Genomic DNA, 23,689 nt, shown 5'->3' with positions numbered 1-23,689 from the left:
AAGAAAGAAAGAAAGAAAGAAAGAAAGAAAGAAAGAAAGAAAGAAAGAAAGAAAGAAAGAAAGAAAGAAAGAAAGAAAGAAAGAAGAGAAAGAAAGAGAAAGAAAGAAGAAAGAAAGAAGGAAAGAAAGAAAGAAAGAAAGAAAGAAAGAAAGAAAGAAAGAAAGAAAAGAAAAAAGAAAGCAAATGATCTTGCTATTCTAGATATTGCTTCCAACATTATAAAAAAGGGGAAAATTGTTTATAATGTATGTTTGAAAATAAAGGATTTTTTTTAAGATTTTATTTATTTATTCATGAGAGACACAGAGAAAGAGAGAGAGAGGCAGAGACACAAGCAGGAGAAGCAGGCTCCATGCAGGGAGCCTGATGTAGGACTCGATCCCGGGTCTTCAGGTTCAGGCCCTGGACAGAAGGTGGCGTTAAACTGCTGAGCCACCCAGGCTGCCCCCGTATGTGTGAAAATAAAAAACATACTGAGTTTTCCTTTATAAAAGACATTCAGGTTTATTATAAAAACCTGGGAAGTTTGATTTATCTAGTCATATTGTACACTGGTCTCTTCTTAAATAACATTTTTGTATTTCTATACCTAATGAATACTTTGTAAATATAATTTTAATGACTTCATGTTCCATCCAGTCAATAGATCATTATTAGCTTAACTATGTCTCTATTGTTCGAAATGTAGAGAAGTTTTATATTCCTTACCAACATAAAAAATGCTGAAATGCATTTCATATCTCCAAGAGATAGAATTACTGGGCCAAGATGCTTAAGTTTTCAATGCATTTTGCCAAATTGCTATCATAGGAAATCGTACTAATTTAATTCTCTCTAATATTATCAGAGTGGTTGTTTCACTGCTACATTTAATATTATTGTTTCAGAGCAATCTCTACTCTACAAGTGACCATATGAGTGTTGTTCTTATCATGACCAAATACAATTTAATTTACTCATCCCCCTACTTCCAAGTATCAAGTGATTCCAAAAAGAGTTAAGCTCTTTGTTAGGATTCTGGTTAAACATTGAAAAAATGTGTATGTCACTTAATATTGTAAAGTATTGTTTTTATGAGTAAATCTTATGAGAGAATATGCTTCTGTACTTAAGGCTCAAACTTGTTTTGCTTATCATCCTTAATGGAGTAAGAACTCTTGATAATATTGGTTAAATAAATCAACTTTTGTTTATAACTGTAGTAATTGGACCATCATGCTCTCATCCTGACCCCAAGCTTATCATGAGGAGTTCCATTATCAATATGTGAACCAAGAGTTATTTATAGATTGAATAAACATTATATATCATATAAACACAGATGACTATTTTTCCAATGTATGTATATATTATGATGAAAAATAGACACTTATTTCAGAACATTGCTAAATTGATCATAGCTTTTGTCTTCAAGTATTTTTTCAAAAGATTCTAAAAATACAACTGCTATTAGAAAATTTTAGAAATTAGGGGACGTTTAAAACATGTCTTCATACCCAAAAATATTGGAAATTACTTAAACAGGTGTACATATGTAAATTTGGTGGTGTTCGGCAAGGCACGCATTTACTGAACACAATCTGAAGCTCATTCAAAGGATCTCTGTTTAGCCTATGTTCTAATTATCTTATCCCTTTCCTAGAAGTTTAGGCAATGTCTTCTCTCAGTGAGGGATGCTGCAACAATTTAAAAAAGAGAAAAGTGGCAATAGTACCCACCTTCGAGGCTGAAATTTTCCTTAAGCCCACAGTATTCAGGGTGAAAGCTAGGCATAGCCAAAATCCTCCCTCAGTTACTTTGTGTGCATACTCAGTCTCAGCCACTGATCTCAGACATTTCCCACAGTGTAGATCAAGGCATGTATAGGCAGGGCAGGGTCAAGAGAAATTACAGGGAAGCTGAACTATCATCAGGTGATGGGGTGATTTTCCCCATTTTTACTCCTATTTAAATATCCTCAAAGCCTGAATGACCATGCTAAAGCAGACAGCAGGCAAGAAAAAGAAGGTTGATTTTTATAAAGAGAAATGGAAGTACAGTTACTCTAACTCGGCTCTAAGACCATGAAACCTTACAGCTTGTTTTATGGGGAAGACCAGTGAAGCAGGAAATTGCTAATGTAACATATTTGGAAGAGAGGAAACATGAAGATACCAAGCAAAGATGCAGAGATTTTAATACCTACCTACGTCTCTGCAACCGAGGCTAAGAGGTTCAGAGTATGCATTCGTGGAGTGAAATGCCACTTAATTAATTAGAGTTGAGCTCGATTAGCTTTAAGGAATCTTATGAACAAACAAATGGGGTTAATCCATAGCATTTAGTTAGTGGGCTTCATTTTTCTTTACCAGCTTTGATTTACCATTGCTCTTATTTCTAATAAAGCATGGTAGCTATCACATATAACATAGGTTGTGAACATATAGTCTCTGTATTAGCATCTCATAAAACTTATTTCTCAGGTATTTAGACTGCACAATACGCATTATATATTTAAGCCTTATAATAATGTTCAAGACATAAGAACTTTCATAGCATATGTGGATATAGATAGCTTTAAGGAAATCCATTTTTAGATCTTCAATTTCCACTTACATACATAACAGTAGTATCGGCTTATTATACAAAGAATAAAATTAAATATCCATGATTCTGTTGTGACATAAACAAATGATTGAATAAATAAATAAATGGAAAAAGACAAATTTTCCTTATATAGTTGCTTGAATATGAGTGAAGCCAAGAAGGAATGAGTGAAATAGAAAATCGCCATCAGAATGTCACAGCAATAATTGCTGCGGATAAGACCCATTGATGCACACTAAAATTAGTAGGCCAACTTTAATGAGAAACAGGATCACTGAATAGTCTCAAAGAATCTCTCCCAAAATATGTAGTAATTGCTGTGGTTTAACATATATCCACATTCTCTGACATTCCTCCCTCCAGGAAGTGGAGCTTAATTTCTCTCCCCTTGAGTGTGAGCTGTACTTAGTGACTGCACCAAACAGAAAATGGGAAGGGAAAAACAGTAAATTTTCTGTGGAGAAACTAGCATATACCACTTATCCAAGTGATCAAGGTTGAACTCATCACCAGTAATAAGTCATGTTGATATCATGCACCTCTGATATATTGCAATGAGAACATTTCACCTCTGGGGTATTCTTCCTAAAAATGCATAACCCCACTGTAACAATGAGAAAGCATCAGACAGACCCAAAATGACAGACATTCTACAAAATACCCGGCAAGTATGCTTCATAAGTGTCAAGGTATGAAAGACAAGAAAAGACCAAACACCATCACAGACTGAAGAGTTTAAGAAGACACAGTGAAAAACTGGTGAAATGTGTACCAATCTACAAGATTATACCAATGGTAATTTCTCAGTTTTGATAAATACACAATGTTTTTGTTAGATGTTAACGTTAGCAGAAGCATGATTTTTGCAATTGTTGTTTTGGAGAAAGAAACACCTTTATTTTCACCAGAAACCATAATGCTGGGGCACCTGGGTGGCTCAGGCGGTTAAGCGACCAACTCTGGGTTTCAGTTCCGCACTCACTCAGTGAGGAGCCTGGTTGAGATTCTCTCCCTCTGCTCCTCCCCTCATTCTCTCTCTCTCTCTCTCTCTCTCTCTCTCAAATAAATAAGTACATACAATATTTTTAAGAAGTTATAATAATGCTTATAAACTTGCAGAAACCATTTACTCTAAGAGACAAGAAGCCAGGAATTAGAGTGAAGGTGACAATAAAATGAGAAATTATACAATGATTAACCTTAATGGTATGCTTGCTCTGAGATAAAGTGGCTTAGGGAAAGATTTAGTATTACCCAATGTACCCAACAGCTAAAGTGATCCTTCATTTCCTTTGCTCTCCTTTTGGTGGTGGCTGGTTTACAGAGTAGTAATCTGTGCTCAAGGTAGCGGTACTACATAACAGCTGGTGCCTAGAGGTCAATAACTGGTTTAGAATACATCCAGGCTATTAACCTCAAGGCGGAGAATTTCTTGTCTGACTTGGCCCGAAAACAGTGGCAGGCCACAAGCCACCAAGTTTCCTGGCAGGACTTACGGATTCTATAGGCTTCGCCCCTTCAAAGCAGATCTGAAGGCCATAATGAGACAGGACTCAGCAGTTACAGGCACAGCTAGGAAGAGAGCTCAGCATTTTTATGCTGGGTGAAGGGCACATGGAACCTCTCTGGACTATTTCTACTACTCTTCTTTAAGTCTAAAATTACTTCAAATTTTTTTTTTAAAGTTTTAATTGACATCCTTGAGAATGCTTCTCCCTCTGACCATTTTCTTTTTTTCCTTCTTCCCTTCACAGCAGCCCTCTTCCCACTTGACAAAAGAAAACACTTCTTCTCCATACTTCATTTTGCTGAGGTCAATTGCCCTAGGGTGTAAAACCACCTACAAAGCACACCAGGGGACAAATCTGGAAATGCCTGTGAGAGTAAGTCCAAAAGGAAGAGAGCAAAGACAATGCAGGAAAGAATAATGATCAGAGCTAAATCTTTTTTAACCTGTAGCAAGTCTCTGTCTCTCTCTCCTACCTACTTCGTTAATTACTCCTATAAACTTACTAACCTAAGAATTTTAATTCAGAATGAAAAAGGTTATCATAAGAATGTGCTAATGTATCGATTTGAATTTTTCAAGAATTAAACTCTAACATCTTTTCTTGTGGAAAAAAATCACTTTGATATGGCTGATAAGTTCAACTGCAAGGACTGACTTTGCTAATTAAATTATATGTCAGACTTTTGAATCTACTGAATGAGCTAAATTTGCAACTCTGAAGTTTTTATTAAAATATATTTAAAGTGTATACAATATGCCAGAATATAACTCTTCTACATTTATTTAAAATTGATTTTAAAATTTTAAATATCTATTTTTAGATATGTGGTTGTAAACAATTTTTCAAAATTCTTTTTGGGAGAATGCAAGCAAAAACTTTTGAAGACCTATTCAGTAGAAAGGGAAGAATCACCATACCCACTTTATTCATGTTAAGTGGTGTTCTTGAGAGCTGGAAGGGTGTTTGGTCCGTGGGAGTGCATCAGTCAGAGCTCCGGGAGCCATGAGACATGCTGGGATAAGGCAGATACAAAATAAGAGAGAACAGATGTCTGGACTGCAGAGACTCAGAGGGAGGAGGCCAGGTCCTTTATCTACTCTAGTTTTTAACCTGTCTTAGGTTTTGGATCCTTTTGAGAATTTTATTAATGTTATAGACTTCCCTCAAAAAATAATGCACATAGTTGCATACTCTCTAAATTTAGGGTACAATTTAAGGACCCACTCAGGAAGCCTTGGTAGAGAAGGAGTGACAAAACATGTCAATCAGTGTGTATGAGCATTCCAGAGCATTTTCATACGCATTAAAAAGCGTGCCTGTGTGGAATCATAAAAATGACCTGGGAATGAAGACTAGGTCCATCACTAGTACATTGATACCTTACCCTCCTCCTCCTCTACCATCATCTCTTTCAACCATTGTCCATCTCAGTCTTTCTTCCCTCTGCACCCCCCACTCCACCCTTGCCCAACATCTGAAAAATACTTTTGGATTTTTAGTGTGAACTGAATCTTGGCCAATCACTTAATCTGATACCCTGATTTGAAATGAGAGCCAAAACTAGCCTATAAGGTGCCTGTATAAGTTTTTAAAGGTTCCTGACTCTCAGCAGACAAATTAGAAAAGGCTCCCTCTAGGAAGATTCTATGAGGGGAAGACCCTCATACAGGGGGTGGCAATCAGATAACACTTTTGTAGAAGGAAAAGGCGGCTCCTTCCTCTGGACAGATGAAGCCCTACAACAGGGCACAAGTTTTGGTGGACAGTGTGAACTTGATTTCTGCCCCCCAATCTTGATGTCATTGTTTGAGTTTCCCCTGAAAGCAAAAATTGATGTGAAGTCTTAAGCATAGGTAGTTTCTTTACAGAATATGGTTCATGAAGCAGTAGTGAGAGATCAATGAGAGTGAAACAGAGAAAGAGGAAAGAATAGTAGAAAGGTGCATTACAGTTTAACACTACGATATGTGACTTGTGCTTGATCCTGCTGTAACCTTCTGAGCAGCCTTAGGAAATGTCAGAACTGTTGACCTAGGAGACAAATGTACTTTATCCACTGGCTTCTGTTGCCAGGACTCAAGGATGACTCCACAAATGCATTTTCAGGATGCACATACATGGAAGTCAAGATGTTGAGACTAGAAAAGCTCAGGGAAGGAAGGACGAAAGATGGTAGCACCTGACGTGAGGTGCTAACCAATGATACCTGTGAGAAACTACCTGAATGATGCACAGAACCAGTAACGGAAACATGGTTGAGAGGAAATAGAGTGGTTTGGAAGAGGTGTCCTATACAAGTTCGCAAAACAATATTGAAGCCCCCCCTTCCTGACCATATTTGAATCTTCCCTTAGTTCAAATACTTCCAAATGTTTAATGTTTCAACATCTTACATTTGCCCTATGATAAGGCCTACCTTAAAGGAAGAGAATGAGAAGAAAATTGAGATGTATACAGTTTCTAAAAGAGAAAGAAGAGATAGAGAGGCCCAATCAGCATATAATTTGCCATTGGACTAAGAGCACTCTGGAGAAGGAAGCAACTGACCCAAAAATGAACCCAAATTACTGTCACCTTAAGTGCTCCAAGAGACTCAATCCAAAGATACTTTATGAGCAAAGTCTTTAAAGTCTTTCCAGACAGCTGGCACTATCACAACCTTCACTCATCCAAATGAGGCATCATGCAGTTAGGGAGAATTCGATGTCAGACAGAACTGTGGCAAACCACCTGCTCCTGAGTCTCAGTAGAGAGTGAAGAGAAATCACTGTGCATGTTGTGGACCAATCATGCCTCCTAATTCAATGTCAGAAATAGTCTTTTGGTCACTGATGGGCCCACAGCACAGGGTATAGGAATGCAGGGATCCCCGGAACACATCTATTTACTACTGCAAGGTCAAACAAGAACAAGGGAGCAGAAGAGGAAACAGAGGCAGAAGGAATAAGTGGCTGTGATGAGAAATCTGGCAGGTTAAGACCAATGGAGAAGAGATGTTTGGCAGCTCAAATGGTTTAGTTAAAAAAATGAAGGAGAGCTAAGCCCAACCCCAACTGGGGCCACCCACTGGAAACTTAGCCAAATTTCTGCAATAAACATTTCTGATCCACATCTAAAACAATAATTTAAAAATAAAATATAAGTGAATAAATAAACAAACAAATAAATAAAGGGGGAGGGTAAAAGGAAATAGTGAGGGATGTAAGAAATGCATGAGATGTAACTAGTAGTACTGAAGATCATAGAGAGAAGATGGCTGAAGTCAGATTAACACAGAGACTCATGCATGTGCATACACAGCAGAAACCACAGACACTGGTGCCCTCAGTCCTTACCTGCACAGGTGTTCTACTTGCAGGAAAGCCCACCTAATCCCCAGGTATCTCTCTTGGGTGCCCTTGAGAAGAACACAATCTTTCTCAAGCTGCATATAATTGACATTTACTCATCTGTCTCGTCCTTCTGAAGGGTCATTCCTTGCAAGCAGGGACCTTGGCTCTTCTGTATATCAATGAATAATTCAAAGTTAAGTCTCAGTGAGGAAATGTTTGTTAAAAGAATAAACCAACTACTTTTTCCATGAAATGGAGGTGTGAAAATAAGTCAGAAAAGTGAAATACAGAATGAAGTGGTTTTATCTAAGGACAAAACAAAACATAATAAAAATATGAAATTCTTATTACAAACACAGACTCTTTGTTTTTATACCAAGAGATTCAGATTCAAACTTTTTATCTCTCCAATTACAATTCCGGGTTTAGAAAGAAAGAGCTTACTTGTAAAAAAAAAAAAAAAGAGCTTCCCCAGGAAATTCTTGCCATCAAACATTTTCTTCAAATTCTGAGAAAACAGTATTTTCAGCTTTCAATTATGTATTCAGAAAAACTTTCAATCCAGAATAAGAGAAAAATGAAATCAAACAGTATTTGTCTTTCTCTGTCTAGCACATTTATATTTTCATATTATATGAAATTCATATATGAGTTCATATTTTCTTTATCCATTTATCCAATGGTAAACACTTAGGTTGTGTCCATATCTTGGCTATTATAAATAACAGCAATGAACGTGGGGGTGCATATATGTTTTCAAGTTAGTGTTTCCATTTTCATTTCATTGCATTTTCTTCAGATAAATATGCAGAAGGGGGATTAATGGATCATATAGCAATTTTTTTTTAATTTTGGGGGGAAACTTCATACTGTTTTCCATAGTGGCTGCACTAGTTTACATTCCTACCAACTGTGCACAAGAGTTCCCTTTTAACTACATCCTCACCAATACTTATTTCTTAGTGATTGCCAGATGCAGGGGGGTGGGGTTGGGCAAAATGATGAAGGGAATCAAAAGGTAAAAACTTCCAGTTATAAAAGTCATGAGGATGTGATATGCAGCATGAAAACTATAGCCAACAATACTGTATTGCATGTTTAAAAGTTGTTAAGAGATTAAATCTTCAAAGTTTTCATTAAAATAAAAAACTTTGTAACCAAGTATGGTCACAGTTGTTAACTGGACTTATTTATGGTGATCATTTCACAATACAACACTGAATCATTACACTGTACACAAAACAAACTGATGTGGTAGGCCAGACACATAGTGCATGAAAGTCCCCCACAGTGGGAAGTGTGTTTAATTTCTTCAAAGAAAAGGTAAATAGTCAATAAAAAATACCTTTCAGAAAAGGTAAATAGTCAATAAAAAATACCTTTCAGAATTTTTAATCATCATAAGAAAAATAATATCACCAAGTAAGACATAGGGAGATGTCCAGCATATATCTTGGCTAAATCTGGAAAATCTAGAAATATCTAAATTGGTCTGATGCTGTGACTAGCTCTTCTAAAAGAAAATTTATATGAATGTTATTTGGCTTGAAGAGGGTTTTTGTTTTCCTTTGTTTCTCTCTCTCTCTTTTGGCATGAGAAATGCTAAGTTTCTTTAAACTTTTTTTTGTTTTAAGAAAAGAGAAAAGAGAGCCTGCTCAGGGGGAAGAAGGTGGAGAGAGGAGGAGGGGGGCAGGAAGAGAGAGAAATCTTAAGCAGGCTCCAAGCACAGCATTGAGCTGAGTATCGGCTCAATCTCACAACCCTAAGATCATGATAGAGAGTCAAACACCTAACTGACTGAGATGCCCAGGCATCCAACTAACCTTCTTTAAAAAGACAAAAAGTTGATGTTTTCAAGAAAAAAGTAATGGATTGTTGACAGAAAAGGAAATGTCTTACGTCAGTGGGAGAGAGGACACTGTGAAACAGGATCACTCAAACATTGGAGTAAGAATAAATTGGTACAAAATTTTAGAAAGCAATCTGACAGTATATACCACAACCTAAATTTTTTATAAAACCTTTGGCCCTCCCCCAAAACTTTACTTCAGAGAATCTATCTAGGAAATAACTGAAAACCTTGCTATTTATCAGTGTCATTAAAAAGTGCAAGAACATTGAAGAAAAATATCTGAAAATCTTTATAGAAAACAATTGGGATTTCAGCACCTGAACATTCTTCTGATTTAAGGGAAATCCCATGAGGTAAAGATTAGGCCTCATGCCTTGAGGACACATGCCTACAACGCAGGCTCAATCAATCAGACGCTCACACCTGGAATTTTGAATATTGAAAGTGTGACACAAAGAGCCAAGTGACAGATGGAAATTAATAATAATTGGGAATGTTTATCCTGGAAATTACTGAATCATATCACTTAAATTCATATGTTTACCATATGTCATATGTGAAAATTAGGATATTAATTGGAAAGTAATTTGGACTTCAAATATTATTCTGAGGATATATGGTGCTATGGACTGAATCATTTCCCTCTAAAACACATGTGTTCAAGTTCTAACCAGTATGATGTTATTTGAAAATGGGCCCTCGGGAGGTAAGTTTAGATGACTTCATGAGAATGAGGTCTTCACGATGGCATTCATGCCCTTATAGAAAGAGACACCAGAGGGCTTGCTGTGTCTCTGCCATGTGAGGTCACAGAAAGAAGGCAGCTGTCTGCAAGGCAGAAAGAAAGCCCTCATCTGGTAACCAAATCAGCTAGTATTTTGACTTTCGATTTCTAGCCTTCAGAACTGTAAGAAATAAATTCCTGTTGTTTAAGCCACTCAGTCTATGGTATTGTGTTACAGGAATCTAAGCCAACTAGTACATAAGGGAAGATTTGGAGAACTCTAAGTACTTTGAAACTTCAACTGCCATTCTTGTGACAAAGCTGTCCCTACTGGATGTGAAGACCCTCTAGTAACCTCATATAAAGAAGTTTTTGGCAAGAAAAAGCCATCTCTCTTTATCCCTCACTTCTTGCCACTACTAGTTTTATAACTAGTGTCAGATCCCAGCATGTTTTGGGAATACAATCATGAAGTCAAACACTTGCAGAAAAGGTTTCTACACCAAAAGAATTGCAGGACTCTACAATTTTAAGTCAGAAAAGTCTGGGGAATGTGTGTAGAAAGAGCTCTGAAGGTGCTCAAACAAGTATACTCAGCACAAGTACATTCACCTAGAGATTCTAAATTTGAGAAAATAATTTAAGCAGTTACAAACTATTTTAATTGGTGTTTGGAGGCTTTTCCTAACTTAGACATAGCAGTGGGCAACATTAAATGAAGTTGAGATGCCAGGGGAAAAAATCAACTTGGTTTATAAACAGGAACAGATACAAAGAGCTCATGAAATACAAATAATGGAATGGATTAATCCTGAGCAATTTGTCTACCACCCATCCTCTATGTCCTTCAAGCGGCTCTAACACCATTCACCAAGGCCTTGAGAAATATGTTGGTGAGGAGAGTGCTCGCATCTCTGAAAAGCACTTAAATGGTTTTTGCTTAAGGCCAAGATACTGAGGGAGACAGTGCAGCCATAAGGACCCCTTGAGTTCCCTGTGGATGGGAGGATCCTGAGATGACAAGAGACTCAGGGCACCAGTGAACCCCTGACACAAGATAAGAGTGGCTACCACAAACAAAAAGGGAGGCCAGGGTGAAATTTAGAATGGTTGACATGCAGTTATTCTCTTCAACAGAGAACAATCGACCATGAAATCTACAGACCAAAATATATGAGAAGATCACCAAAGTGCTTCTTAGTCTATAGAAACGGTAAGTCTCCAGGTGGGTGAAGAGAGATCTAACCTGAGCCAAAGTGTCAACAATCCCCATACCTCATGGATGAAAAGCTTCTTAACTGAAGGGGACGTGGGGTGTCTTTGAGGAGGACTCCATAGAAAAATTCAGTGGACCCTCCCCCAGCCTTCAAAGGGGACTTCTGGCACTGGGGACTTTTGGCCACATGCTAAAGCTAACTTTGAATCTTAGCTTCCCAGAGCACCACTGGAGTTCACCTGTTAGATAGGGGCTTATGTAGGTCTTCTGGTAAATACAGATAAATTCTAAACAAAGAGCACATCACAGTAGTCCTGTTGGAACCCCTAAAATATCGGGTATAATAACCCAATTAATAATGCAATAACATGAGTTATTTCCCTTTATCCTATGTATAACATTGTCAACTCATCGGCCAACAGAATCCACTTCCTGGCTCCTTGATTTGTGGAACCAGTGAAGGGGTGAACCTCCAGTCAATAAAACTTGAGAAATTTTTAAAAGCCTGCTTTACTTCCCTGGAATGAAATTCATAAATATAACCAATCTACACACATGCTTTTAAACAGAACAAGAGAATGGCCAACCTATAATATGAAGAAGAAATAAAAGTAAATAAACTTATAATTATGCAATTGCATGATTGCATTAGAAGTCATAATGAATCAGTCAGATGCTTGCCCCATATGTAGATTCACTGTGAATGTTACAGCTACCAGTGAAGACTGACATACATCTTTCACGTTGGTGACTCAAGGGACAGAAGCAACATTGCCATCGTTGATGTGATTTTGAAAAATTGCATTCAAGTCTTTAAAAGTTCTAAAGAAAGAAGGTAAAATCAACTCTCAATTTACACTCCTGGAAGATTCAGAGTACCCAACTGGGGATGCCTGGTGGCTCAGTGGTTGAGCATCTGCCTTTGGCTCAGGTCGTGATCCCGGGCCACATCGAGGTCCCCGCAGGGGCTTCTCCCTCTGCCTATGTCTCTGCCTCTTTCTCTGTGTCTCTCATGAATAAGTAAAACCTTTTAAAAAAATGTACTAAAATGTACAAACATAACTAGTGTTTTTGTGAAGGATATAATTAGTTTAGGCTACAGAATATCTGGAGTACCTGGAGTATCATTGCAATTTGTGCAGGAGGACAATTCTCTGCAGAGGTCTGCCTTGCACATTGCAGAGTGACTAACATTCCTGGCCCTTGTCCACTAAATCTGGTAGCACTGATCAATCATTGCAGCAATCAAACATGTACCCACAAATTTTCAAAATGTCCCTCAAGGTGGTACCGAGGTTGAAGAAAGTAAGTGCCAGTACAGCAGGAAGAGCCACCTGGAAATTCCTGGCACCCTCCCTCTCTGCCCAAGTAATAAATCTCCAGGATGAGTGTCTTCCTCCAATCCAGAAAAATGCAGAGGAGGTGATTCCCACTAGAATATGAGCTACATGATGGCACAAACCTTTGAATGTTTTGATTACTTACGTATCTCAAAGGTGCAGAATAGATCTGGCACTCAGTAGGTACTTAATACATATTTGTGGAACAAATACATGGAAAATTCTATTTAACTTTCAGTTTAGCCCATGTAGAAGACACATGGGTCTTAGAGAATTTAGTGTAGTGAAGACATGTTCACTTCATCAGTTAGTTGCTCTGAGTGAAGGTGCTGTTCCAGGTATGCTGTCCTTCTTGAAGCAAATAGACACAGGTTTGGGTACCTAGTATTTTTAATTTTTAAAAAGTGTTTTTCTCCCTCTGTATCACTAAAAGCAGAAAAGTCCAGAGCAGTCTGCTCTAATCTGGCAAGGAAAATATAGTATATTTTTATTATCTATCCTGCCTAGAGATGAAATCTCTAGCTCTGTGCCACAATTTTGTACAAAACAAAATTTTGAAGATCACATCCCTCCTCAAGACATCATGTTTGTCCCTTGTGTGGATGATATTTTGATAAGATTTGGAAATCAAGATAGAAGTTATCCTAGAAGCTTTGGGAAGATGCCTACATATCACAAAGTGGCATATAAACCCCTTAAAAATACAGAAACCTGACAATTTAAGGGATTTTATGGAGGACAATATGAGAATATTCTCTCCAAGGTTAATATGCTATGCAGGGAGCTTCCTACCACAAAGATTGCCACAATGCTTCATGAGCCTCACTGTGTATTAAAGGCATAGTCAGAAGTGAGAGGCCCATGACCAGGATCCTGAGCGTCCTGGGCAGCATGATCTTGGCTACATGTCATCTCCCTTGATTCTCCAGTCTGCCCATTAGTTCCATAAGTCACACAACTACCCTTGTGTGAAATGGACCCTTGTGTGCTAATGGAAAATTTCTGTTTCCATTAGCCAGAGTTGACTTTTTTTTCTTTTTCTTTTTTTTTTTACATTTGCATCCAAGAACCCTTACTGGGTTTAGGTTTATTCAAGAATACAAACCAGAGAACAGAAAAAATTATAGTTACAATAAGTTCACAAGCATACAGTGAATATTTATATAGTATTAAGTGAAAATAGCAGGACACAAAATGTTATTACGTAAATAAGTGTAATAAATATAAAAGCTGTGCATAAAACATTGGAAGAAAAAATGTTGAATGGTTTTCTCTGATAATGGGAAAACAGATGTTTTTTCTTTATCCTTCTATTTCCAATTTTCTATAATGAATACCTAATTCATTTGCAATAGAAAATGCTTATCTTGTAAAAATCAGGTTAGCAGGAACATAATAAAATTTGAAAAAACTTCATATATTAGAAACAATGTTTCTGTGTGCTAAGTTAGAATAAAATCCTTTAAAATAAAAAAAAGAATCTGTTGGGATAAATGAATCAATGCAGAAAAGTTTTTTTCAGCTCATTAGAAGTCACATGCCAGCATTCCTCTCTGGAATTGCATTTAATACTGTCCCTGCTTAGCTCATGGGAATCACTAAACAGCACTATGTAAAAAGAGGTCTAAAGGGTACCTTTAGAGGAGAGACTAGAGCCTAGAACCCTGGTGTATTTGTTTCCCATTGCTGCAGTAACAAGGGATCACAAACTTAGTGCTGAAAACAACACACATTTATTATTTTGTAGTTCTGAAGGTCAGTAGTCTAAAAACAGATGTTGACTAGGCTGTGCTCATTCTGGAGGCCCTGGGGGAGATTTCCTTCCTTGTTCTTTCCAGCTTCTACAGGCTACCTCATTCCTTGGTTCATCAGCCCTTCCAGTCACTCAGACCTCTGCTTCCATCATCACACCTTCTCTGATTCTGACTCTCCTGCCTCTCTCATATAACGACCTTTGTAATTACAGTAGGCCAATCCAGATGATCCAAGATAATCTCCCCATCTCAAAATCCTTGACTTATTTTTATCTGCAAAGCCCCTTTGGCTATGTAAAATACCATATTCACAGGTTTCAGGAATTAGTATGTGAACATCTTTTAGGAGGGAGGGCATGATTCTATTATTCTTGAGCTTTCAAAATCTCAGCTATCAAGTAGGACTCATTGCCTTTCTGGAATAGGAGAAGGGGTGTGAATCAATCTTTTCAGGGCAGTTTTCTTCACTGCATTCCCCAGGACATGGGTACTGATCATGGCATTTTAGGGGTTGCTTAATGAACTAAAGCAACACCCCCATCCTTCTAACAAGACTTCGTGACATAGCACTTAAAAAAAAATCATTGATGAGTGTTTTTTTAAAGTTTGAAGAGTATTCCTTCAAAATGTTCAGGCAAGCTGGAAATTCTTGGGGTTTTTTTGTTGTGGTTTCTTTCTATTGAACTATTTTCCTCACAATATCCATTGGAAAAGGGAGTATTACACATTAATGTGGTGACCTCTCCCAACAAAACATTTTTTATCTACCTATGAGAGAAGCAAATATAAGACGAGTCATAATGCAATTAACCAAGCATATTGGGAAAGGAAATAAAAGAAGAAAGTGATAACTAAACTCTCTTCTGGGATCACTCTAGCCTAATAGCAGCAACAGTTGTATCAGAAAACTGAAGAATGACCTTTTCACAATTATTTTATAGTATTTTGCCAGTTTAGTTGCACTGTTGAGAAATGTTGCATGTTTCATATGTTGTAATAGCTGATTTCAAGAATTACATTTAAATAGCACTTCATGATTACACAATCTCTTCACATACATTATTTAATGTTATTTAATGTAAACATTACTTACTGTGTTAAATAAAATAAATGTTCACTTTTAATAATATCTTTTCTCTATTAACTTTTTGCCTGGCATCAGGGTGGTATGATGGTAATCATTTAACAACTGATTTCCATCCCTACCTGCCACCCACCCCCATACCCACCCTCCCTTAAAGCCCTGATTTGCAGCAATTTCAAATTTCTGTGTGGGAACACTACTACCATAGCTGATTACAAGTTACCAGTGCATCCCTGAACAAGGAGTTAGGAAGAGATGTGCACAATCAGCTCTTGCAATTAGAATGAAGCAAACTCCAGAATATCTCTCCTTTTTAGCATTCAAGTTTCCTGCTAATAGACTAGTATCCGAGCAGGCTTAACTTAAGGGAAAATAATTTGCCTTTGAAGAAACATCCAGGTGATACTATGAAGCCCAAACCAGCTTTCACAGGAGTTATAGCATGTGGTTGTGCCATGCTCTGCCTAATTGTCCTTTACTGTTTCTGTGGCCTATTCTGGCTGCAATGGGCCTTAACCTCCAATGGTTAACACTTACTATTCTTCTATGGAACATAGCCCTCAAGCTATTGGGTCAGCTTGCTTCACCCTCAGAGTATGAGCTAATGGCTCATGGAATGCAGGATTAGAAAAGTCCAGTTTTCTTGCCTTAAGTATTTCCCTGTGGGGTAGACCAAAGACAGTCTCCTCTAGATTTTAACATGGAATCACACCCTTGGTTCTGTCTCTCCTTTGTGTTTGTCCAGGGAGCATTCTTTAGCAAACCATACACTAATCCCCATACTGGGGGTCTGCTCCGGGGGCACCCCAACCTAAGACATGTATGGTGATGACCATACCAGGTCTTTGCCTTTAATTTGACCTTGCTTCAACCTCACTCTTTGGATGCTTTAACTAAACCATTCTCCTGACAACTGGTGTAGAATTTATCTAGAATTCTGGCCAATTATGAGAAGTCAATGCATTTATAACATAGAATATTTAGTGGGTTTTAGGGTGGGGGAGAGTAGGCCATCAAATTCTGGGGAAATGTGCACATTAAACTGTTTAATTAAAATAACAGAAATATCAAAGGATCCACCACATATTTTCTGAAGTTTCTAGCTCCAAGCTGTGCTATTAGGGCTATTTAATCATACCACCCACTTCCTGATTACACCCAGTCACGTGAGCAGCATTTCAGAAGATGCGCAATGAGAAAGTCATGCCATAATATGAAGGATTTTGATATTAATATAAGCTAACTAGATCTTTTCTAGTGTGTGTGGGGGAGATATCTCTACTCTCAGTAGAAATGATTTAATTTGTCTTTGGAAACACATTTTGTAACTAAGTGGAAAGGTCTGTTGGGCCTGTAAAGTGCACAATCTGTAACGAGAAACCTCTACAATGTACCCATAACAAAGCAAAGGGAAGACACAGCTTCTGACTTCTAGAGACTCGCTTTGGCTCCACACACACACAAAAGGAACCCAGAGGAATGCTTGTGTTTCCAGACTAAAATGTAATAAAAACCCTACTACCAGGAAATTTTAAAAAGAAGGTCTCTGCAATGAGCAGTGAGAATTCCTCTCCGTGTAAAAAGCACATGCCTGTTGGTGCACATACCTGGCTGAGGTAATACAAATGAGATTGTGTCCTTCCTCTGTGTGAATCATAACACTGAAATAAAAATGCACGGTTTGGTGGGAAAATGGGAAGATGCAAAAAAGACCCCACTGGAGCCTCATCTGTTAGCATTTCCTTGTCCTCTGGGAGAGAGAAGGTTAAATTCTCATATACCTTCTAGAGAATACTTACAAATGCTGTCAGAAAATAAAGCAGATGCTGGCAGCAAGGATAAAAATATGAACAAATGGGAACTATTACAGAACTTTATAATCTGCGTCCACACATGAACTATTACTTCAATTACTGAAAAAAGTGCAGTCCAAACAAATTCTCAGTCCGTGCATTCTCAGGCACCTTGCAAGTCGCTGTCCAAAGATAGCCCAGAAGAAGTAAAATCTTGAGAGATTCTTTTTTATTTTACTGATTTTATCACACCACCTAATTATAAAATTTTCCAGTTTAAGAGGGAAAAAAGGATTTCAAAAGAAAAAAATCTATTTTTAAAGTGCTACAGATTGGAAATAGGATAGCAGATTAAAAAATAAAAATTGTTAAAAGAATTTTATATTATGCTAACTCTACACAATGGTGCTGAGAAAAAGAATTGCAGAAGCCTGTGTAGGTCATAAAAATTAATTAGAGGCTTTATTTACATAAGGCATTACCTATCTAGGCATATATGACAAAGAGATTGTTATGGAATAGAGTGTGTGTGTGTGTGTGTGTGTGTGTGTGCGCATGTGCATGCACACACACACGCACAGGCAAAGGGGTGTGTGTTCACTCACTGCTCACAGAAAGAGAAGTCCAAGGATGAAATATATGCACATCACACACATATTGGCTTGCAACATGCTATGTTGCATGCTTTTTACTGTCAAGTAAATGCAGCTTTACTCAATTCAATGCCATTAAGGTAGGAAGCAGTTTTCTACATCTAGTAAGAAAAAGGAGAGAGATGAAATATTTGAAAAGAAAATATAGTCATATGAGAAGACCAATCAGCTTCAGAAGCAATGTGCCTTAATCCAAAACAGAATAGATTATCTCTTCTCTTGTGCAAACTCTTAAAGGAGCCTTATGATTGCTTCTTCTAGGCCAATAGTTTGCCATCTCCCCCACAGAGGTGTATGGTTGGCAAGTGAATTGCAATTGCCTGTTCTTCCCACTCAGTGCTTTGGTATTGCTCTTGATTTTCACCTTTCAAGTCCTATAGTTGTGCAAGTTAAAATCCCACTTTATAGTTACCACAGTTTCTCTGGTGGGCATGTGATAGTGGCAAGAAGGCTGAGAGGCATGTAGGGGAAAACCACAAGCCTGGGAAAACCACAAATAGCAAAGCCTGGGTGAAACTGCCTCATAAAGACATAATGTTTGACAGGTGACCAAGTTCAGAGCCTCTCCTAACCCTGTCTTCCTTTGTGCCACACAACAGACTCCATCCAATGGCATACAAAGAGGAGATGCGTGTGGGCAAAGTGAGCAGGAGCATCGGTTTTGAACTGTGGGTGACAGGCTGCTGACAAACTATAGCCTGGCATGAGGCTAGCAAAAGACAAAGAGAGGAAACTGATAATGAGACACTGTTTGCACCCGTAAATGGGCAGCCAGGAAAGTAACACGAAGGAGAGGTGGAATGCATGCGTGACAGAGCCCAAGGAGGTCAAATGACCCACCCTGAGAGGCATCTGCTCAAGGCCAGTAGCAGTGGTGAGCTGGAAAGTAGGGATGTCCCATAAAGCCTGGCTCCTCACAGCTGTGGCCAGAAAGAAGGCTGGTGGTTTCAGGATTCCCCAGCCAGCCACCACAGGAAACAAACCTTGGCACTGGCAGGCCTCCAGAGTCCTGTGTAAGGACTTAGCACCGCTCCGAGGAGTTACTTTCACTGAGAGCCCTCAGTGGGTGGGGATCAGCGTCCTGACAATCCTCAGTATTGGGGATTAAGCTACAGTTGACACTTCCTGACAGGACTGTAAGGAACAGGGGACATGGGTGCGCTCGGGATTCCCAAGAAACTCAGCAGGCTGCACAGTTTCAGGAGGCTGGGTAACAGCTAGATGAAGCTCACTGAAGAAGAAAACTGAAATGACTCACAGGTCTGTGTGAGGTTAATTTAACTTAGGTTAGAAAAGGAAGAGTCTCTGCAACCTGAAGCCCTCCTTGAAGAGAAACATCTGAGAGGAAGTGTTCACAGTGCAATGCTCAAACATCAGTGAGCATTCGGACTAGAAGACCAAGCGTCCTCTACTTCATGTCACATTGTCTCTACATGCTCTTCCACTTGGATAAGTCAGTCACTTTGCATCTATGGGGAGTGTCATGTCAAACAGGCCTCCCAACCTTCTCTTTCTATGTCAATTCTTGATAGACATCAAAGCCAACATGATTATAAACAGCCTGACAGCTCTATTAGGACAAAGGAAACAATTCTTAACTGCTTCAAAGTATCGAAAACAACTTGGTTTGTCAAATCTGTATTTCAGACAACACTGCAGAAAACAAAATTTAAAAAATTATGAGACTATTAGATATTAGTATATATGGGATAAAGTCTGTGTTATTAAAAGTCCTTTATAAATTCCTTTTCTAATGCACTCTGAGTCAATTCCATAAAGTTGGCCTGTAACACTTAATTCTTTCAAATGTCACTACTCTAATAAAAGCCTCTATGGAAGACCCCCACATGGATTGTTAAGAACTGTCACCATAAAAATATCATCTCGTGGTCTTTGATACTTTCTAAAGTAGAAACAATTAGAATGTAACTCTGGTTTGAGTTTAGTTTACCTGGATTCCAATCCAATTAGCTTTATAAATTAATAACTTTGTATTTTAACAGTAGGTGATGTTGTTTAATTAGTCAGTTTATTGTTTCCAGTCTTAGTTCAGAATTTCACATTCTGATGAGTTACAGAGTTTTAATTGAGTAGATGAACATTCATCTAGAAAACTGTGCTCAAAATTCTGCCAGAACGCTGTGGTAACATTAAGATTCCCAGGTATAATAAAATTACAATATTCTATCTCTAGAACTCATAGTTTTTATGGCAGGAGTTACAAATAAGCTGTCTATGGCACTCTGGGCCTACAAACACCTTTTTTTTCCTTCTCCTATATATATGTGTGTTTGTGTATATATATACAGCATCGCCCCAAGTTAAAGTCATGTAGATCACACACCCATAGTTAAGGGAGGAAGCCATAGAGGTGAAGAGTATCTGCCCCCTCCCCCAAATAGTTTGCATGCTCTTCCATTCTTCCCCATTCTTAGGAAGTCTATGCCATTTACTTGCTTTAACCACCCAGACCCTGTGGGCAGGCACTCACATCTGCCACTACCTCTCCACATACAGGGCCATGCAATGTTTGTCTGACCTTCAGGCTGTATCTTAGAATTTTCCACATCTTTGCAGTAGAGATTCTGCATCTGGGTTCTGCAGTAACTTTCTCCCCTTTTTTCACCAAGCACATTGGAAATAAAATCAGTTCACCAAATATTAGGATATAAAGGGAATTAAGACCAATATTAACAAAAAAAAAAAGAAAGAAAGAAAGAAAGAAGAAAGAAAGAAAGAAAGAAAGAAAGAAAGAAAGAAAGAAAGAAAGAAGACCAACATTAGCAAATGCTTTAGGTGCCAATAGGTATCAAAATGGCCAACACTGCCTATGATTTGACCTAAAGATTTAAGGATAGAGGGCGTTATCAAATGGAAAAGGAGAAAAATGTGACATCCAGGAAAGAAAGGAAAAAACATCTGAGTGAAGAGAAAGAGAAGCAAACACAAGGAGAGAAAAATACTGTCCTTCCAGTAGAGAGACATAACCAGTCCCACCCACAACTCCCTCAGGGGCAACTCAGGGGCCCCAGGGACACCAGTTGCCTACCCTAGATAAAAGTAACATATTAGAATAAAAATGGATAGAGAGGAGGAGGAAGAGATAGAGGATTTTATCTGCTAGGTAATAATATTATGCAATCACTTGGAAAATGAGTAGAGATATCCCATTTGTTCCAAACAAATCCATTAAAGAAAAGTCGTTCTCCTGAAAAGTGTTCATTTCTCTCAAGGTTTTGCTGTTTTTGGTGAGCCCACCTAATGGTCAGTAATAGACAAATCTTATCATCTCCTAAACCAACCACTCTGGTGACCAAAATTAGGAAAGAAAAAAAAAAGCTAGTTTCATTATTTCAGCTTATTCCCAATATTTAATAATAGGAGACATTTTGAGGGCATTAACAGGGTTACTTGTCAAGAACTCCTTTTACATAAGACTAAAAACACTCCAGGAGTGACACTCGAAATTGATCATCCTTTTAGCCATTCTGTCAGGCTTCCGAAAATTAATGAGTGGCTGCAGAAGGCAAGTGGCATACTAGAATATCACACAAATTTGCTGATCCTGACTTGCTGAAATTCTGCTTACCTAGTGCAAAGCTAAATACTTCACTTCTCCACAGTGTTTACAGTCTACCCAAATCTTCTCTTGGGGCTTCCTCCATTCAATGTTGCTTCCTCCTCAGGCAGTAACAGTGAAATACAAAGAGAGCAGCACAAGTCACTCTCTTCAGCTGATGGAATGACACAATGGATACTTTTCGCACTTAAACTACAAAATCACCGTGCTCATGTAAAAATCAGGATTCCAAATGCTTTAAGACATGTATTCAACAATACTAACTGAGTGAATACCATGTTTGGAGCGCTACTTGAGATAAGAATCTTAGTTGGCTGAGGAAATACCTTGATCAGGAAGGTGTTTCTCCCATGGCGAGGTTTAGCTTCTGCACTCTACAGGAAAGATTTCCACATTTTCCGAACATGAGAGACTCATTTGCCAACTGTGGGAGCTGTGGAAAGACACAATGCTCTCTGTCCTTAAAATATTGTAATTTACTGAGTTAAAGGAAAAACATAAGCTCAAAAAAATTTAAGGATAACAAGTGACAACCATTAACAAGGCATTCCCCAAGTTATGACAGCTGAATAATAAACACTCCACACGTTTTTCACTTTGACTTGCCCCTACTGACCCTACCCCTGGGTTAAGCAGATTTAGCCACAAAGCTGCAGCATACAACACTGCCACCTAGTGGGCCTTTGAGGAACCTATCAGATACCACATTTACGAAGTTTTTTTCTTCCTCATTATCTAAAAAGCACTTAACAGGGCCCAGAGTATATATTTACTAAAGTTATCTTATAAGCTTTGTTTCTTCTATACTTCAATTACCAAAGTAAAAAAAAAAAAACTTAAAAAGCATTAACACTGCTTAAAATCATAGGATTTTGTGTTAAACTGTGCTCTACCACTTAGCTCCACAAATTAAGACGTTACCTATACTTGGTGCCTCAGTTTCCACCTATTAAAATAAGCAAAACCATGGTATTATCTTACAGGAGTATTGTGAAAAGGAAATTAGTACTGGTGAGGGACTTAAAACAGTACCTGGTACATATGAAGCTCTAATATTTTATCCTATAGTCAATATTACAATAAGATTTTCTGATTCTGCTTTTTAAACATTTGTACTTAATCCATACTTTGGGATGAATAGACCTTGTTGCTTGGCCTGGAACCATAAGTACCAAATATAACATTATTGAGATTAGAAAACATGTTTAGATTTTTTTAAAATGTTCTTAAACTTTTAAAAAGGATCTTGGTTATAAATTAATAACCATCTGTTCACATCAACTTTACAGAGGCTAAAGAACCATTGAGAGAGAAGTGAACAGAATTGGCTGCAGATGACATTAGAAAAGAATAATTTCCTGAAGCATTTGTTTGGGGTTTTGTTAAAATTAGAAATATTGAGAAGCAGAGAATAGAAAAAAAAAAAAAGGATACATTCCAAATGATAAAAATAGCATGCGCAAAATCTTAGAGAAATGAGCAAATTGAAACCTACAATTTAGATAAAGCTTTGACTTAAAAAAAAAAAAAAGATACCTTGGCGATTCAATTTACTTTAATGGCTCTTGAATGTTTATTTTTTAAAAAGAGTATAAACTCTTTTTCTTACATTCTAGATCATAATACTGTTTTCTTAAAACCCAAATGGCGATCTAGATCCAAAAAAGAAAGTGGAGTATATTGTCAACATTTTTTTTCCATTATAGCATTTAAAGTAGATGGAAATTGAACATATTAAAAGAGATTTGCCCTCCATTTTTCACACTGCTCTAAAATGAGCATGAGCTGATGCAGGGATCTGAGCAGTGGGGGTGGGTAGCAATAGGCGTGCACATTCACGACAGCAATCAGAATCAGATGCTTAATTTATGGACTCATAGCACATAAAAGAAAAAAATTCAAGCATTTACTGTAGCTGCTGCTGATTACTGACTATTCATTAAAAAGGTATTTGGCTTGTGCCAATGTAACCCCAATGTTCTTTGTAAAGAAAAAGTCTCTCGTGCAGTTTTCCTATAAATTATGCAGGTCCCTGTTCATTCTTCTTCAAAAACCCATGCCCTGCTTCATAATAAAGAGCTGTTTAAAGGTTCTTACAGCCTAGGGATTGTGGCTAAAATACTGAAATCACACAATTAAAGGGAAGAAAAAAATAAATTAAGCCTCAGAAAAGGGACACTGCCCGTTAATGCTTTCCTTGTGCCGGACTGAAACTCACTCTGACAAGCGGGGCTAAAACGTGTTCTGGTAATTGCTTCTTTCC

General features: G+C 37.9%; 1 protein-coding gene across 1 annotated transcript in view; it reads right to left on the bottom strand.

The window, feature by feature from the left end:
• The window catches only part of NXPH1 (neurexophilin 1), a 433,900-nt gene that overhangs the window by 313,536 nt on the left and 96,675 nt on the right, over positions 1–23,689 (bottom strand). Inside the window, exon 13 of the mRNA XM_049093635.1 lies at positions 21,753–21,859. The gene's annotated coding sequence lies outside the window, so the exon portion shown is untranslated. The remainder of the gene's footprint in view (positions 1–21,752; positions 21,860–23,689) is intronic.

Source organism: Canis lupus, chromosome 14, assembly GCF_003254725.2.
Source record: "Canis lupus dingo isolate Sandy chromosome 14, ASM325472v2, whole genome shotgun sequence".
In the NCBI taxonomy this organism is placed as follows: Eukaryota; Metazoa; Chordata; class Mammalia; order Carnivora; family Canidae; genus Canis; species Canis lupus.
The sequence above is the reverse complement of the archived record's forward strand: the minus strand, read 5'-3'. Positions and strand labels throughout refer to the sequence as shown.